Source organism: Oryzias latipes, chromosome 8 (genome assembly GCF_053564925.1).
Source record: "Oryzias latipes strain Hd-rR chromosome 8, Olatipes_Hd-rR_3.1".
Lineage (NCBI taxonomy): Eukaryota > Metazoa > Chordata > Actinopteri > Beloniformes > Adrianichthyidae > Oryzias > Oryzias latipes.
In genome coordinates this window covers 5,682,850-5,700,650 of record NC_136244.1, presented here as the reverse complement: position 1 = coordinate 5,700,650, position 17,801 = coordinate 5,682,850, and positions in this window count along the sequence as shown.

The window sequence follows — 17,801 nt, the reverse complement described above, 5'->3', positions numbered from 1 at the left end:
ATTCTGGGGAGCCATAGACTAGACTCAAGCATGGTCAGAGGCAGAAACAGGATCAGTTGCAGAGACTTAAGTTAAGAAATGATGAATGATTTAATAATCTTTTTAGTTTAGCATTTTAAATTATGTATTAAAAACAAACATAAAAAGTTACAAAAGTCAATAATTATTTGATGAACTCTTTTTAAAATTTACCAAACTTGCAGCCATTTAGTTTTGTTTAAAAGATAACTAAATTGATGACAATTGCATTTGTCAAAGTATTAAGATCAACTTGCCTAAAACAATTTAAGCTAAAGTATAGTTTACAATAAACTGTTTTCATAAGTTTAAAACAAAGACAAAGGCACTGAAGGTCATTTGAAAAATATGAGTGAGTTTAACGGGTATGATCTTGAAGGAAATGGTCTCACCAGTTAGTCCGACATTTTTAGTATTATGAACTAACTCTTCCATACTACAATAGAAAATCTGTGCTTTGCATTTTACTTTGTGTGTTTCATTTCCTAATAATTCAATGTGGATGGACTCAAACTTAAATGTAAACTTGGTGAGAAAATCTTGGTTTATTTGGCCTAACAGTGTCGGTTAACAGCTCTGAGGTTCATCTAATGGCTGCAACTTACTAATGTGCAAAAACCTGTGACGCACAAGAGGTGACTCATTCTGTCAATCACAAAGCTGTTGCAGGTAGGAATTTGGACACAACCCACAATGCGTTGCGTTTAAACACATTGTCACTTGAAAAAGATGTATGTAATTTAGAAATCATCCAAGTTTTCATCATCAGAACACAGTGGATTCATAATAACCTTCGTAAAAAGCAGAGCCCCTAGCTGGGGCTGGGGAAGGAGAGAGGGAATTTGGACAGAGTCTAGCTTCTGACTAACAAAGTTTAGCAGGAGCCGGGCCTTCTGCCTTTGCTGGAGCATTCAGTGTGATCAAGGTACTCTCTGAGAAACTCACATTCATTCACCCCACCTGCTTATTCACTTTGGCACAAATAAGGGCATGGGTAATGTTTTTACACCCCTCTCCAAGAATTGTGGTTTTGCAAATCTTGTGTGTACCTGTCTGTGTGCAGAAATCAATGTGAGATCAATCTTTCATCATTAATGTATGAATATACCTAAAACCTGTACATAGCTGTGTGCAGACCAACTGTTGTTGTGTGTAGGTGAGAACTTTTATGACACTCTTATGTTATAACACTGTGTTATTTATCCCCCCCATCTCCTTCATCTCTAACATCCCACTCTCTCCCTCTCTTTTCTTTTTTCTGTGTGGTCCAACAAGGAATGCACATAAATATAATTATTATAAAAAAAACTTTAGCCTCAAAGACAAATGGAGTTTAATACAAATATACACTTTGTTGGTCTGAAGATCCATAGACCCCTATTGTGACAGTAAAATCTGTTCAACACAAGAGGCCTTCAGCTCTGATCTGCTAGTTCAGCTGTTTGGCAGGACAAGTAAAAAAAAAAGCTGGTCTGGGCTATCAACTTTTAAATGTGAAATGGGGATAATATAAATACACTTTGTCTTTTTAAATCACTAGTTTAATAGCTTTTTTGTCTTGCCACAGATTGCAATGTTAATTGCGAAGCAGCTCATTTCCTACCACGCAAACAGAAATTATGAGACGAAATTTTACAGTTTTCAAACAAGTGAAATGCGTGGTTAACAGTGTAATAGCTGGCTTGGGAATAAAACATGTGTGGGAGAATCCAGACAAAGGACCTGTATACTTGGATTTTCTGTCATGCTCAGTGTCCTGCCTTTTCCTCCCCCCCAAAAAAGAAACTCCATGTGCCATCCAGATATGCTTCTTTGTGATGTGGTGCAGAACATATAGATTCTAACAAAAACACACGGCAGCAGGGGCTCCAATGGACCAAAACCCACTGGAGACAGGATTGTTTCCAAAAACCACTGGTATTCTAACAGAACTGCAGCCCAGCTCATCATCGCTTTTCCTGCTTTGCTTCATCACTTCCCACAAAACTCCTCCAGAAAAGGCTTGAATTTAGACAAACAAGTCCTATTTGATCTCAAGGCATCATGGAACATTGTGGATCTGTTTATGGCGTTTATGAGCAGCATCTGCCCACAAACCGGTTAGAAAATCCAACAAAACGTGACTCACAGAACAGACGATGGGAAAGGGGAAAGGGGGATACTTGAATTGGAACAAGATGAGGATTTATTTGAAAAGAAAATCCCTAAACAAGAAGAATAATTCAGCCAAAAGTAACAGAAATAATGTTCTTAATTAAAGAGCCCTTCCTTGAACTGATACCATTCTCACTGGGCAGCATATTACATCATCAAACTGCCCAAATGATGGCAGCTTTGGACCATTTTGTCTCGGTGAAGGTTGGAAATGTCCCACGGGACACACATTTGTTGTGTCCCAGCCGACGTTTACAGTGACATACCTTGCATAACTTCACAGCTCAAGCCAGCATAGTCTTGGTGGGGGGCTCTTGTTTGCCATGTGCTGGCCCCCGTCACTGTTAAACTGCCCAGAGCCACAAAGCAATCCATGACTGAAAGCAGCTGGGGCCTCCCAAATGTTTTATATTTCTCCTGAAACCAAACATCAGCTGGGAGAGACGGCTCTAAAATCTGGGGGCTATTATCCGATTTTGAAGGTGAAAAGTAAAGAAGATATAGTTAGAGCTGTAGGAACTTAGTTACGGAGATTCTGAAATGTTTAGGCAAAACAGTGAAAAGCTGTTAGGAGGTGGTAAATCTGTCACTGCTCTGTAAATCTTTTGCTGCTAAGAAATGGAAGAAGAAGCTTTGCCTCAACCCCAACAAGGCCTGGTTTCCCCTTGTGTGCAGATGCATTGTGACTGTGTGGGTGTGCGACATGGTCCTGTGCAGATAAAAGTGATGCTTTATGCAGATAAAGTACCAGTCTGGTGGGGCGTCTGCAGATGACCTCAAAAGCACAAGCTTTCACTGTTTCCGGGTTTCGTTATGAGTGTTGCTGCAGGGGCGACTGTGTGAATACCCCAGGATTGAGAGCATGAGGAGCCGTGTGAGCCGGGCTGAGCTGCTTTAATAGCTTCCAGAGGCTGGATGCTTGTTAGCCAGGAATAACATATCAGCTTACAAAGTGCTGAGGAGTTCAGTTCCTGTGTCAGTGAGGTTATCGGTGCTGTGAGCGTGGACCCGTTGAGCTGGTTGGGCTGCAACAATACGTATCCACATATTTCACCCTCAGAAGGGGAGAGTCTAAGACACAGCAACAAAAAACAGACTCTGATCCGAAAAGAGACTAATGCTTCAAAAACCACCATCTTTTATACCAGAAGTGGATTAAAGAAATCCTTTAATCTATCCAATGTGCCTCCTGGCGGATCCGCTTTTCCCTTTTCTTATTTTATGTCACAACATCAGAGGGAATAACAATACTTTTGGTTTTAGTTAAGTACAGGATGAGTGAAGCATCCCAGCCTGGCCTCTGTGATGGTCTGAGTGAGCCCAACAGCCCGCCGGTCCCCCCCACCCCTCACCCCTGCATGGGCCCTCACCACATTTACCAAGCTGGATGGTAATAAAAGGTTTCAGCTCTGCTTTTTCTGGAACAGGAAAGCACAGATTATATTTACAAAGGGGGGGGGGGTGCACAGAGATGCAGACAGAGAGAGGAAGAACGGTTCTATATGGTATTCTCTGAATAACTGGCGTATAGAAATAGGAGTAATGTAAAAGGAATTAATGATAATTATGTCCCACCAGCAACAATGCAGAAGATTTAAAGCAATAATTTATCATGGATGGATATATTTGTTTGTTTTTATCACTCTAAATTATCTGCTTCCATGGATATTGGATTTCACTTTCTTACTACAAAACATAGTTTTCAGCTGAAACTCTTATTTAAAACAAAAACTTTGCATGCACACTGCAAAAACTGAATCTGAAGAGAGTAAAAAGAGAAAAAGAAGAGAACATTTTTCAATAGCAAAAAAATATTAAAACATGTCTTATTGACTAGAATTGTTTTCCTAAAGTATAAATTTTGGCATTCGCAGCTTTATTTCCTCATTTCAATAAAATCTGCCATTAGGGTTAGAATTATTGATTTATTTCTAATTTGTCTGTTTTTGCAGTGCAGATTTTAGTTTAAAATCAGCCAACTTCGGTGAATTTATCAACTTCCTTTTATTTTCTTTGCAGGAAATTCTTTTACAAAGGAAGTTTGCAGCTTTCTTTTCATTTGAAGTGAAGCTAGATGAAAACACTAAAAAAATGTGTGCCAGTGTAGGCAAAGAGTCCACAACAGGACACAATGGAGTGGTGTAATGAGGTATTTTCAGCCCTTGTGCTAAGTACTTTACAGCCACTTCTACATCAGTTACTGATCCAGTGAGTCTGCATTTATGCAGCCTGGCTTAACTCTGTGACAGCTAAAGATTAGATTGTCTTTTGCGTCATCTCTTCTTGTCAAGTTTTGTTTATCTGCAGATTTGCAGTTCTCAGAGCACCCCAGAGGAAATGTTTCAGAGCATTTTATTTGGAAAAGCATCAAATTTAAGTCGATTGAGGGTGATAGAATCCCAAGTTTCTCTTCTAAACCATAAAAGGTTGGATTTTCCCCACTACCCAGTTCCCTACTGAGAAGACAAAAGTAGTTTTACATGCCCACGCGGCCTCTGAGTGGAAGTGAGGCGAGCTCTTCTGAGAATCCGTGTGTGCCGGTTCAGCTCCTGACCACTTTCTGAACGAGTTAATTCTCATGACTCACCCTAACCACGCAGCTGGTCATCCCGCCCACTTACTCCTTTCTCCCCTCTGCCTCGATGTGGGAACGCTCTTTCTTCCACAATGTCCGCCAAGATGAACTCATCCCAAACCTTTGCTGCATGAACAGAAGAGGCTTTCATGAAAGTTCTCTCTAATGTGGAACAAAAATACATGAAACATGAGCGAGCCTGTCTGTGACCTTTAGACGGACTTCAGGGTTCGAGAAAAGGTTTGTAGTTTTATTGTTTTTGAACGTTTGATGCAGCTTTTAACACGTAGAATCTGGAGATGGAGTAACATCTTCATGCGGCAGCATGACAGTAGAGAAAAAAGTTAAAAATTAATAAGTTTACTCTTCTCCAAAAGAGAACAATGCCACTTCATCAAAAAATGACCCAGTAAATTCTTGAGTTTTATCAGAGAACGCAGGAGAGCAAGCGGGTGTAAAGGGTGAAAGGTTAAATGTCAATATGTCGGAATGTAGAAAGACAGAGGAAGAAAAGTCTGGAAAAAAAGGAACACTAAGTGAAACAAAGACACTTTGGTTTAGACAGAACAGAAAACAACAAATATATTAGGTTTTTTTTTTTAAAAACAGAAAAAACAGAGCAAATCCTTGTAGGATTGAACTGATTTGAGGCCAGTTAGTTCTTCTGTCTTAAAGTTGTCATGAATTAGCCAGAAAGTTGCTAGTACTGACCACAGATGTTCACAAGTCCCCTACTGCAAGTCCAAGTCAAAGGTCTTTGAATTTAACCACAAGTCAATCAAGTCTTAAAACACATTGGTGAAATGAATATCTTATTGTCATAAATTGTCAATAAACTAGGACAGGCAGTAGGTATTTTTACACTTTCAATGTAAAAGCTTTGTGAAGATTTTATTTTTAAACCGAACAGTCATAATAAAATATGAGAACAAATAAACGAACATTATTCCCAGGTCCTAAACCTTAATTATTAGGTCTCCTTATGTGAGACAATCCTTGAAGTCACAACTGCCCTAATGGGCGGATACAGGCTGTCTGCAGGTAAAAAAATGTTCCAACTTGTACAGGTGGCCTGCACAAACTATCAAGGTCATAGACTGCACACTCCAAATGTAAATGTGCATATACATTGTTTTGTTTAATTCAATTTTATTTGCATAGCCCAAAATCACAACAATGGTCGTCTCGATGGGCTTCGAAGTAAAACATGAACTCAAAAGGATCATGAATACAAAGAGTTCAATAGAAAAATACTAAAATGAACTAACAAACTGACTAAGCTATACTGGCATCCCTGACCTTAGACCCTCCTTCGCGGTAAGGAAAAGCTCCTAAAAAACCGGATTCCGGAAAAAACGAAGAAACCTCAGGGGTGTCCACATGAAGGAGGGATCCTCCCCCAGGACGGACAGGCGATTTACCAGAACTCTTAGAGAAAAATTAACTTATTTAACGCTACAACTACATATTTAAAGTTCAGCAGACGAGCTTCATCCAGCCGTGGTTGGGGGGACAGTCGGGGGCGCGAGTCGAGCCGGAGACATGAACCACAGCCAGGTGTAGGAGCAGGTAAAGGCGAACTGCGAGCGACAGGTTGTAAAAACATATAAAACACACAAGGGTAAAGTGGGGTTGAAGTTGAGATGCAACGATCGCACGGATTTTTCATTTATCTGACCCCCGAAATCCTACGCAAGAGGCATGTAAGTGGTGTTCACGTTATAAGTGTTGTTCTTTCCTGCAGCCTGACCGATAAAAATAAGGAAATTAGACAATAAGAGCGTAGTTTTTTTGGGATCCTGTGGGTGGTTTTCAATGAAATCCCTTGAAATGGCCCTAAAAGCCACAAGGGAAATGCAAGACACACCTGCGCTCCAGTTAACCTCTGAGACCCAGTATTTGAGTTAACTCTCAACACACATAGTCACAGGGTTCCATTTAGGCAGAATTACTGTAACTACTGTGGTAATGTAACCCAAAATGTGATGTCCACGCATGTGGACGCCAGATCTTAAGAGGTTCAGATGCAGCTGCTTTTTAATCTACAACCCTCCACAATCATAAACAGATCAACTCCCATATGGTGCATGTGACTAAGGATTTAAATTTGTCTCAAGTGCCAAGTCCCCATCTCTGGAAGAGCCACAAAAAAGTGTGATAGTGTTGTAATGCTAGGATAATCTTGCAGACTTGGGTTAGTTGAATGAGTAATGTAAACATCTTCGTTTAGTTTAATCAACTTTTATTTTTCACCAAATCAATCAGGTTGTTTGTTGGCCAAAATAATCATGGACCAAAAAAAAAACGTACAAAAAAAATAACTAGTCCTCCAGTACGTATGTACAGTACACACATTGCACAGCATTTACATTACTTATTTTCCTTGATCCATTGCAGCTCTTTGCAGGGCTAAATTATTTTTTGTCGTCACACAACAGATGAATGAGAGCAGACTTTATTCACAAGGGAATGGAGACTCTCATTTTCTGACACACCAAGGTTTGCTTATCTGGTCCAGGTGAGATTAGCACCTGCCAAAAAATCTGACAAACTCTGGTGCAGACGTTTCAAAAAATGGTTGGGATTTCTGTTTCCTGGCTGAAAAATGGGATTATGAGCTCACTTTTTGGAGTGTTCAACAAATGAAGAGTTGAGCTGTAGACATGTGTTTACCCGAGATCAATCATCTCTGACGTGACATGTTGGATTCTGCTCGTCAAATATGAGGACTAAAACTGGGAGGGACCAAAGTCTGATCTGCCCAACTTGACAGGTTCCAGAAAACATTGTACACTGTACAACTGACTTAGTGGCCTTGTCTAAGTGTCCACCCTGAGACTGGAAAGTTCAAATCCACAATCGAGACATAGCAAAGACTCTAAAAATGGGACCCAATACCTCCTTGATTGATTAACCAGTTGGATTGGAGGGTTAAACCACAAAATGGTTTCTGCGCAGCTGTTTCTGAAGCTCCCCCAGTGGAGAGAAGAAATTTCACTTACCCAGATGCGTGACAACTAATGAGACTTTAAGTTTAACTTAACTGCGGCAATACAATGAAGTTTGAAGCTCTGTTGGGTCCATCTATGGATCCACCAACCTGCCAATCAAAAATAAACCCACGCCGCCTATAAGTGTGCAAATTTGAGAGCTAACTAAAGTAAAACAGGTGACCCCCCCCCCCCCTCCCCTAAATTCACAGAGATCCTGATAGTGCTTAAGAATTTAAAAGAATGTGAAAAAAGTGGGCCATGGACGTAGACCTGAGCCTCTCCTTTCCGGTGATTTCTTGCCCAGACATGACACACTGCAGAGAAACAGCCACATCTCCCAAGTCATAACATCCGATGAGCTTAATCCCACTTTCAAGGTCCGTCACAGATATAATCTGTGTCCTGTGGAGAAATTAGACAACTGATTTTGGTGCACTGTCATGAGCTCTGAATGGTTTTGTGTCATATCAATTTGAGAGCATTTCTTAAAAATTACATTACCATCAGAAAGAACTTTTTTTTTTACTCATCATTTCATGCAAGCAAATAAAAAAATGTTGTTGTTTTCTTTGCTTTATAGGCAAAAAAAATTATCAATTTCCCATCTTTTAACTTTTGTATGTAGTTAGGCTAACTCTCACTAGTTCCAGTTTCAGAAAGGGTGTAACAGGAGTGTAGCTGGTGTTTCACAGACCAAACAGTGGTACTAGAAATATAAGAATGAGTATTTAGTCACAGAAAGTTGGCATTGGGCAAATCAGCTGAGTGACAGCCACCTTTATGTGTGAAAATGCTCCTGATCTGTCATGCCTGATTGGAAAATAATTGTTGCAAAAAAAATAAAGCAAAGTGGAAAAGGAAACTTCAGAAATGCAACAGAAAACCCTTTGAATGAAGAAAATAAAACTAAGACATAGTTATCATTGACTAAATATGCACTTACCCTTGTGGCAAACAGAGACAAATGCTCATGCATTGAAGACTCACACTGGTCCTCTTTTTTCTATTTTTAAAAGCAAAGTGGTCTTTTTTATTATGATTATGCCGTTTTCAGGCAAAATAAAATAAAAAAAAGTTTGTTTTGTTGTACTTAATCAGAAATTCACCTCTGAGTTATGGGCGAGACCGTTGGCACAGAGCAACCCCACCCCCCTTTCCCCTCCCCATTGCTAATAGCTCGGAGCAGGGAGCTTAAGCCCGCCCAGAGTATTTTCTACGTCACAAACAAGCTCTTATTCATTTGCTCCTTCTTCACAACGATAATAAATAAATACTCAGAAATGCAATTGAATCGGTGAATTCAATGAGGGCCCAAGTCCAAGAAGTTTGTTTTTCCAGGAAATGATTTTAATTTCATAGCTTAAAGGGAGGCTACACCAAATGATCAATACTTTACCCAGATTTAGCACCAGTTCATAGCTTACAAATGCTATAACATGAAGCACCTCACGTTTGTAATTTCAGAGGACTAGCAAAGTAAAGTCTCTGGACTTGGGCCCTTCTTGAATTAAATAGGGGCGCTGCCATATTGGATAACTAGTGCTGCCATCTATGGGATAAAGCAAAACCCATGCAAGAGAGGCCCAAGTCCAGGAATTTGTCCCTACTTGCACTTATTGCATTTTAAATGCCATGCAATACATTACAACGGACTTGGGACTTTTTTACATATAATCATATAGCTTTTCCCTTGAAGACTACAAAAAATCTTCTTTTATTTTCAACAAAGACAGTCCAGCCGTTGCCAATATGCGCTCCTTAAGAAAACACAAACATTCTCCATATTTGGGCTAAACTTATTTAACTTTACATAAAAACATAGTGAGTTTAGAATGTAGCAAATATCTAAATGACAACGTCATTTTTTAACATTAAAGAATTGTGGGAATGCGTATTATCCAGAACCTCAACAAATACTTTAATGACACTGGATCCATGGGCCTCAAGAAGAAACTGGTCCTTGTTTGAATCAAAACAGCCCCCTCTGTCTTGGAAGGCTTTCCATGTTTTTCTGTGGGAATTTGTGCTCTTTCTGTGGAGCATTTATGAGGTCAGCCATCAGTGTTGCACGAGAAGGCTTTGCTCACAAAAATGTCTGCTGGGACCGAGGTCATGGCTCCGTGTCAAGTTCTTCCACACTGAGCTCGGCCACTTTTGAATTTGAATGTTGCTTTGTGCACTGCATGCTGGACTACAATAAGGCTATGGTTAAATTGTCTCTGTGAAGTTTCAAGTCCATCATTGTGGAGTCTTTGCTCAACTTTGAGTTTGCAGGAGAGAGCATCCCAGACGTTTAAGCTGCTGCCAAAGATGTTAGGAAAGGAGAAAATATAAAATTCTGATTCCTAACCAGCCAAAATGAGAAAAAATGATTGATGCAACCCAAAAAAGGGCCCGAGTGTACAACTTTTTTAAATCTTCAGTGTCTGCAAATCTCTGCAGAGCTAATGTTGTTAAATATTCCAGACATAAGTGAGGATTTCAATAAACACAGCTGCAAGTGAACTGAGACAATGTCATGAATCGGCACAAAAAGACTAAACAATCATTTATCTGCTAAATGGAAATTCTTCTGAGCTCAAATGGGCTAAAATACTGGCTTTAGGGTGGAAGTGGGTGCTTTAGATAGGAAATGAGGATGTTTATGTTCCTCCACAGACACAACTTTAAGTAAATATACTGTGTCTAATGAAAATGGTCACAAATGTACCTCTCTTCCTGGGTTCATTTGTGCCTGGAAATCCCAAATGATTGTAATTTTATCCATCAGTGCTTTTAGGCCTCTTACTCTGTAGATAAAGTGAAAGATGCATTTAATTTTACAAAATTCTTTAATGAATACCTGACTAAAACTGGTTCAGTAGAAATTATGTGTTCCCATCAGCCCAATCCATTCAAAAGCAACAAATTTGTAGAAAAGTGCTTCCACAAATTTTCAAACATTTATCTAAAAAAAAAAGTGTATTTGATAGAGTACCGGTAGTTGAATTTTTGAGTTGCAGATTTGAAAACAAAAAAAAGAATAGTTCAAGAACCTTTTCGGCAGGTTTATGGTATTTTTGAGTCGCCAAAACATTCTTCGGGATAAAGTTAAATTTTAAAAAATCGGCTCAGTTGAAAACAAAAATCCCGCTGCTAACATGAGCATTCAACATTGCACAACATGCTGTCAAAATTGACAATATTTTCATTGTGTGGATACTTGATCTACTATTTAGTTTTGCAAGTCAAAAATGTTTGGCCAAATCCCAAATACAGTGGTGGACAGAATTGTTGGTATCCCTCAGTTAGGGAAAGAAAGTCCACAATGCTCACTCAAATGACTTAAAACGTTCAAAAGTAACAATACATTAAAATTTATTGAAAAATAAATGATCAAAATCAGCCATTACTTTTGAGTTGTTGATTAACAGAATTATTTTTAAAAAAAACTAATGAAATAGGGCTGGACAAAAATAATGGTACCTCCATAAAAGACTGAGAACTAATTGCCCATGGGGTCATGATGAACTCAGGTATGTCCTTTAATTGACATCACAGCTGTTTTCAAACCCATAATCAGTCAGTCTGACTATTTAAAGGGAGACAAATAGTCACGTTGCTGTTTGGTGAAAAGGTGTGTACCACACTGAACATGGACAACAGAAAGCCAAGAAGAAAATTGTCCCAGGACATTGTAATCAAAATGATAGACAAACATCGTAAAGGCTATAAAACCATCTCCAAGCAGCTTGAAGTTCCTGTGACCACAGTGGCACATATTATTCAGAAGTTTAAGACCCACGGGACTGTAGCCAACCTCCCTGGACGTGGAAGGAAGAGGAACATTGATGATACATTAAGGAGACGGATAGTTGGAACTGTGTCCAAAGTGCCCAGAACAACCTCCAAAGACATTAAAGGTGAACTCCTAGATCAAGGTACATCAGTGTCAGATCCCACCATTCGTCGTTGTTTGAGCCAGAGTGGACTTCATGGGAGACGACCAAGGAGGACACCACTGTTGAAAGGAAATCATAAAAAAGCCAGACTGGAATTTGCAAAAATGCATGTTGACAAGCCACAAAGCTTCTGGGAAAATGTCCTTTGGACAGATGAGACCAAACTGGAGCTTTTTGGTAAAGAACATCAGCTCTATGTTCATAGACTCAAAAATGAAGCATCCAACCGAAAGAACACTGTCCCTACTGTGAAACATGGAGGAGGCTCAGTTCTGTTTTGGGGCTGCTTTGCTGCATCTGCCACAGGGTGTCTTGAAGTTGTGCAAGGTAAAATGAAATCTCCAGATTATCAAGGCATTTTGGATAGAAATGTGCTGCCTTGTGTCAGAAAGCTTGGTCTCAGTCGCAGGTCATGGGTCTTCCAACAGGACAACAATCCAAAACACACAGCCAAAAAACCCCAAGAATGGCTCAGAGAAAAGCGTTGGACTATTCTGAAGTGGCCTTCTCTGAGCCCAGATCTGAATCCCATTGAACATCAGTGGAAAGAGCTGAAACATGCCATTTGGAGAAGACACCCGTCAAACCTGAGACAACTGGAGTGGTTTGCTCATGAGGAGGGGGGGCAAAATACCTGTGGACCGGTGCAGAAGGCTCATTGACAAATACAGAAACCGTTAAATTGCAGTGATTACCTCAAAAGGTTGTGCAACAAAATATTAAGTTATGGGACCATCATTTTTGTCCAGCCCTATTTCATTAGTTGTTTTTTTTAATAATTATGTTAATCAACAACTCAAAAGTAAAGGCTGATTTTGATTATTTAATTTTCAATAAATTGTAATTTATTGTTACTTTTGAATGTTTCGAGTCATTTCAGTGAGCGTTGTGGACTTTCTTTCTATAAACTGAGGGCTACAAACAATTTTGTCCACCACTGTAAATGTTAAAAGTTCGATAAATCTGTTTAATCTACTTTGCTAGAAAAATTAAAATAAGTGGAAACCCATGACGGGAAGTCAGAATGTCAGCTGGATTCTTGCTGACTCACTGTCATCTCATGCAAAGGAGAAGTCCATTCATTTCTAATGGACACCTCAAAGGGCATTGTCCCACTTGTATAAGAAATAAACATTAAATCAATTATTGATACTTTGATCTTGTAGTTTTTGACGTTTAAATTGTTTTTCACCAGAAATGGACTATTTGATAAGCGGCGTGGTGTATTGTCATGGCAACGCCTGTCCCACAGCCAGAAGGGACAGGCGGGACAGGCTCCAGCAACCTCGGGACCCCCAAAGGGATAAAGCAGGTTAAGAAGATGGATGGATAGATGGATGGATGGATGGATGGAAAGTGGTATAAATGCTAAACCTCATGTTAAGTAATACAAAGCATCATTTCAGAGGTAAAGTTCACCTCTGACTTTACCTCTGAAACAATTATGTCTTGTCTTTGTCCAGTTGTTGAAGCAAAGTTTTGTTTTAGAGAAACAGTAGTTTCCTAGATCACTTTTATTGCAAGAAATATCCACCAATAACTCTGATCTTGACATGTTTATTCACAAACAAACAATTTATTTAATTAATTAATAATAAAAAAAAGATTTATAAACTTGCGTCCAAGTTTCTGTAGTTGCGGTCACCGAGTAGCATTTGGTCAGCATAATAATATTTGAATTGAACTCCCTTTTTAGGCGTCCATTGTCACTTTTTAATGGACACCCTGCAGCCAATCAGAATCGAGTATTCACCAGGACCATGGTATAAAATTTGTCAAAGGAATCAAATACTGTGTCATTTTTTGAGACATGGTTTCTGTAGAGCAGCAGGAGTTCATTAGACCTCTGACTTGTGGATGGGATTGTTGGCACAGGGCAACTCCACCCTCTCCTTCCCAATCTGTTTACACGCTCTCCCACTAGCTTACAGCCCCTCACACCCACAACCAAACATTCCAGGTGCCACTAAAATACAATACTGGATATATGTATCTGTACTGTTTTGATTCCAGCTCAGACGAGGAAAAAAAAGACGTACATGGATCTATTTGTCTGCAAATGGATTTATCAGAATGAAGCGGAGCGGGGAGCTGGGGGGCCACCCAGCGTATCTTCTACATCATAAATATACAATCAATTTTAAAAGGAATTCTTTTGTCAATGCCACAACGATTTGAATAAAGAAACACTCAGAAATGCAATTTTAAGTTTAGCTTTTTTACATATGTCCTCCATCATCAGTAAAATGCCAAATAAACATGTAAAAAGCACAACTTTCATTGGAGTGGGTCTTTTGAATGATCAGTAAAGGTCAGTATGCTGCCTTGCTCTGGCGAAATAAATGACACGTTTTACAAACCACACTGTGTGTAAATAACAGATGGAACAATGGGGCAGCAAATTTGAAGGATTGCCTGATACGGGGAAAAAACAGAAAAAGGAAATGGCTAATTTTCTCTTTCAGGCTTTGACCGAGGCATTTACAGCAGAAGTGCTGGTTTGAGGCCACTGCCCATCACAGCTGCACATAAAACTGTGAAATATGGCAATTGTTGCTATTTCGAGAATTCCCAGAATCCATGGCTGTATGGAAAGGGAAGGACAGTACACTGGACTTCATCTAGTTTCCATGTTTTCCTCAGTTTCCCGGACTTCTGCAAATCCCACTGAAACTGACCCACAGGGAGATAAGCATGACTCAGCATTTAGTGCTCAGACAGACGTGCACGTCCAGCAATTGAAACCGCTCCATTTCTCTGAAGCTGAGAATTTTAAAATAGGAATGAAACAGAAACTTTGTCACTCTTTTTCCATTGTGTTCATGGATGACGGTTCAGCTTGTGTGCTGTTTTACATGAGGTGAGACTTTATTTTAGAGGTGTGATTCTGCAGCGTATTCTTTGAGCTACCAAAGCCACACCACAGCAGAGGAGGGTGTCATGTAATATGCTCTCAAAAGACTCGAGAACCGAAAGTTAGCGAGGAAACGTGAAGATTTTATGTGTGCAACCTGTGAAGAGTGAATATGACCCAAATAATTTACTCTTTCTCAAAACATCTCATTAGTCATGGATGACAAACAAACAAGGAGGACATGACAGAAAACAGGCTTGACGGATTTCCTTCCTGAAAGCGTCACAGGAAAACTCTTCCTGAGCCAGGCACGCCAGACAGAACATGCAGAAAAAACAGAGAACAGGGTGGGTCACTCCCCACTGAAAGCTTGACTGCAGCCTGAGGGAGCAGCTCCCTGCTGGCAGGTGACAGAGCAGGGAGTCCTGCTGTCTGGGCTTTGTGTGGTAACTCCTCAGAGGAGGCCCACCGGGAGCTCGTCACAAGGCCACTGTGGGGGGTTAACCCCCACCCCGCAGGTTTCATTGGAACTTCTTCTAAACTGTAATCAGATGTGAGTTGGTGGAGGGGCCAGGAACTCAGAAAATTGGTCTCCCCAGTTGGGGAAGAAAGGAGATTGAAGTGACTTTGAACGTGACATGGTTGTTGGTGCCAGACGATCTGGTCTGACTATTTCAGAAACTGCTGATCTACTGGGATTTTCACCCACAACCATCTAGGGTCAACAGAGAATGGTCCAAAAGGTAGAATATATCCAGTGAGCGGCAGTTCTGATGATGCCTTGATGATAGAAGATTAGAAAAACATTGTCTGGTCTGATGAGTCTCCAGTGCTGCTTTATCCCTTTTGCTATCCTAGGCACTTTAACATATGGAGTTGGGTCATCTAGACCCCCCTAGACAGTGCTCTGAACCTTTTTTCTTCAATGATTTGTGATCTTCACTGGTGTCCATGGATTAAATGAAATCTTTCCACCTTTATCCACCTTTGTCATGGTAGGGAGAACACGTGAATGTATTCGCAAAGGACATTCGGTTATTCGGATGGTAGGATCAGAATTTGGTGTCAACAACATTAAAAGCATGGATCTATCCTGGCTTTTATCAACGGTTCCGGCTACCGGTGGAGGTGTGGGGGATATTTTCTTGGCACACTTTGACCTCCTTCTTCATCTTCTGATGGTTAATTCCAGCAGGATAAGGCACCATGTCATAAAGCGGGACCACTGATTGCTAAATACAGACAACCAATATTCAAATCTTTGTTTTCCTTCATTGGAAGTGCAATATCAACACTGGTACGACATGACTAACTGTTCTCCCTCTTCATTTTAACTGCCACAATACAGCGTCAGTATTTGCAGTTTTGTAGTTTTGGTTTTTTTTGTACAATTTCTATTTCAAGTGCCCTGTGTTTTATTATTTTTGTGTGCATTTGTATTTCTGAGGGGAGGAACCTTTGTTTTGCTGCATTCTGCTGTGTTACATAAAGTTTTTGTTAAAATGCTAAAAAGAAAGAAAGAAAGAAAAAATAAGAAAACTAACAATACTAAAGCTGTATCAAAGAATGTTCTTGCCCTCTTTTTTAGATGGATGCCGGCACCGAGTGATACACGTTTTCTTCTTCTTCATGTCATTTTTCTCACATCCATGTGTTTGGGTTGTGTTTTTATTTTTTTGTGTGTTGCTTTGCAGTCCAGTTTTTTCACCCAAGAGAGGGATACTTTTCACTGTCAGGAACTGGAGGTGTAGGACCCAAAATGCAGCATCCAAGGTGGTCAGGTCATACTTTACCACCTTTTTTTCTCTCTGTGGTTTTTGTCATGTTTCTGTTTTTTAATAAATGTTTCTGTTTCTGCCACCATGTCTGGTGTTTGGGTCTAATACCCCCATGTCCTGACAGTCTTTGTCAACTCTCAAACAGAATCAGCTATAATCTTTATATTGGTTAATGCCATGGCTTCCGTTAAAATTATTACAGAAAAAAATGGCTTCAATGTCAAAAAAGTAAAAAGATGGACCTCAGTTTGGATGAGTAATGATCCTGGCTTATTATTATAAATCTGTTTGTGGAGTAATCTTAGGAGTAAAATCTTTACAAAAGGTAACTTAAGTAAATGTAACTAAGTAAATCTTATTTCATTACAACGAATCTCTTCTAACTAAACCATATTTCCCTTCGAGACATTGATCAGCTTTTTATGATTTACACTTCTTCAAAAGTTTAAACTTTGAGTTGTTGTTTTTCTCCTTTATTCAAAAATCATTATTTTCACAATCCATCCATTTTTTTAAAACCCATTGAATCCCTTTGGGGTACGAGGTTGCTGGAGCCTGTCCCAGCTACTGTTGGGCAAAGGCGGGGTACACCCTGAACAGGTCGCCAGTCCATCTCAGGGCCACACAACCACACACACTCACATTAGGGATCATTTATAATCAATTACCCATGAAGCATGTTTTTGGAATATGTGGGGGGAATCAGAGTGTCTGCAGAAAACCCACACATGTACAAGGAAACCACACAAATGTCACACAGAAAGGTGGGATCTTGGGATGTTCTCACTGTGAGGTGAAAGTGCCAAGACTACACCACTGCCAGAACCAGGCTTTCATTCACACGAGGAAAATCCTGTTGACTCATTTTCAGTGGACAAATATTTTGATAAATAATTTACCTTCTACTTATTAAAACTATCTTGGATGCTCTTTCCAGCAAAACTAAAGACTGAAGTGGACCAAACCGACAAGGAAAATCAAGACGCTCCCATTTACTCCTCAATTCAGAACTGGAAAGAAGCTCTGTCCAGAAACACGAAGAAGAGAGGAGTCCACTGCTGCTGGTCTTCTAAACATCATCATGTTTCTCACAACAAAGTATTTTCTAATAAAGGCATTTCTTAACTTTGTTGTGATTTGCTCTTCCTCTGTGATCTGTTTTTTCCTCTACTTCCACTTTGGATCATCTGTCTGCATTCACATTGTAGTAAACCGCACCAGAGCTCACTTGTGAGTGAACCTTTGTTGTCAAGCAGACCATGGTTTGGTTGGTTGCCAAACAAAGCTGACTTTGCAGGGAATCAATTTTTGGTTTGCATCAAAACAGAACCAAATTTGTGTGAATGCTCTCTTTCAGTTCCTCTTCAACCTTTGCTGGTCATATTTTCAGCATTTATATCATAATTCATGTCACCAAGATGTACTAACAAACTAAGACCTGAACCACATTAGTTTGGACTCATAGTCACACATGCCAAACAAAGCAGA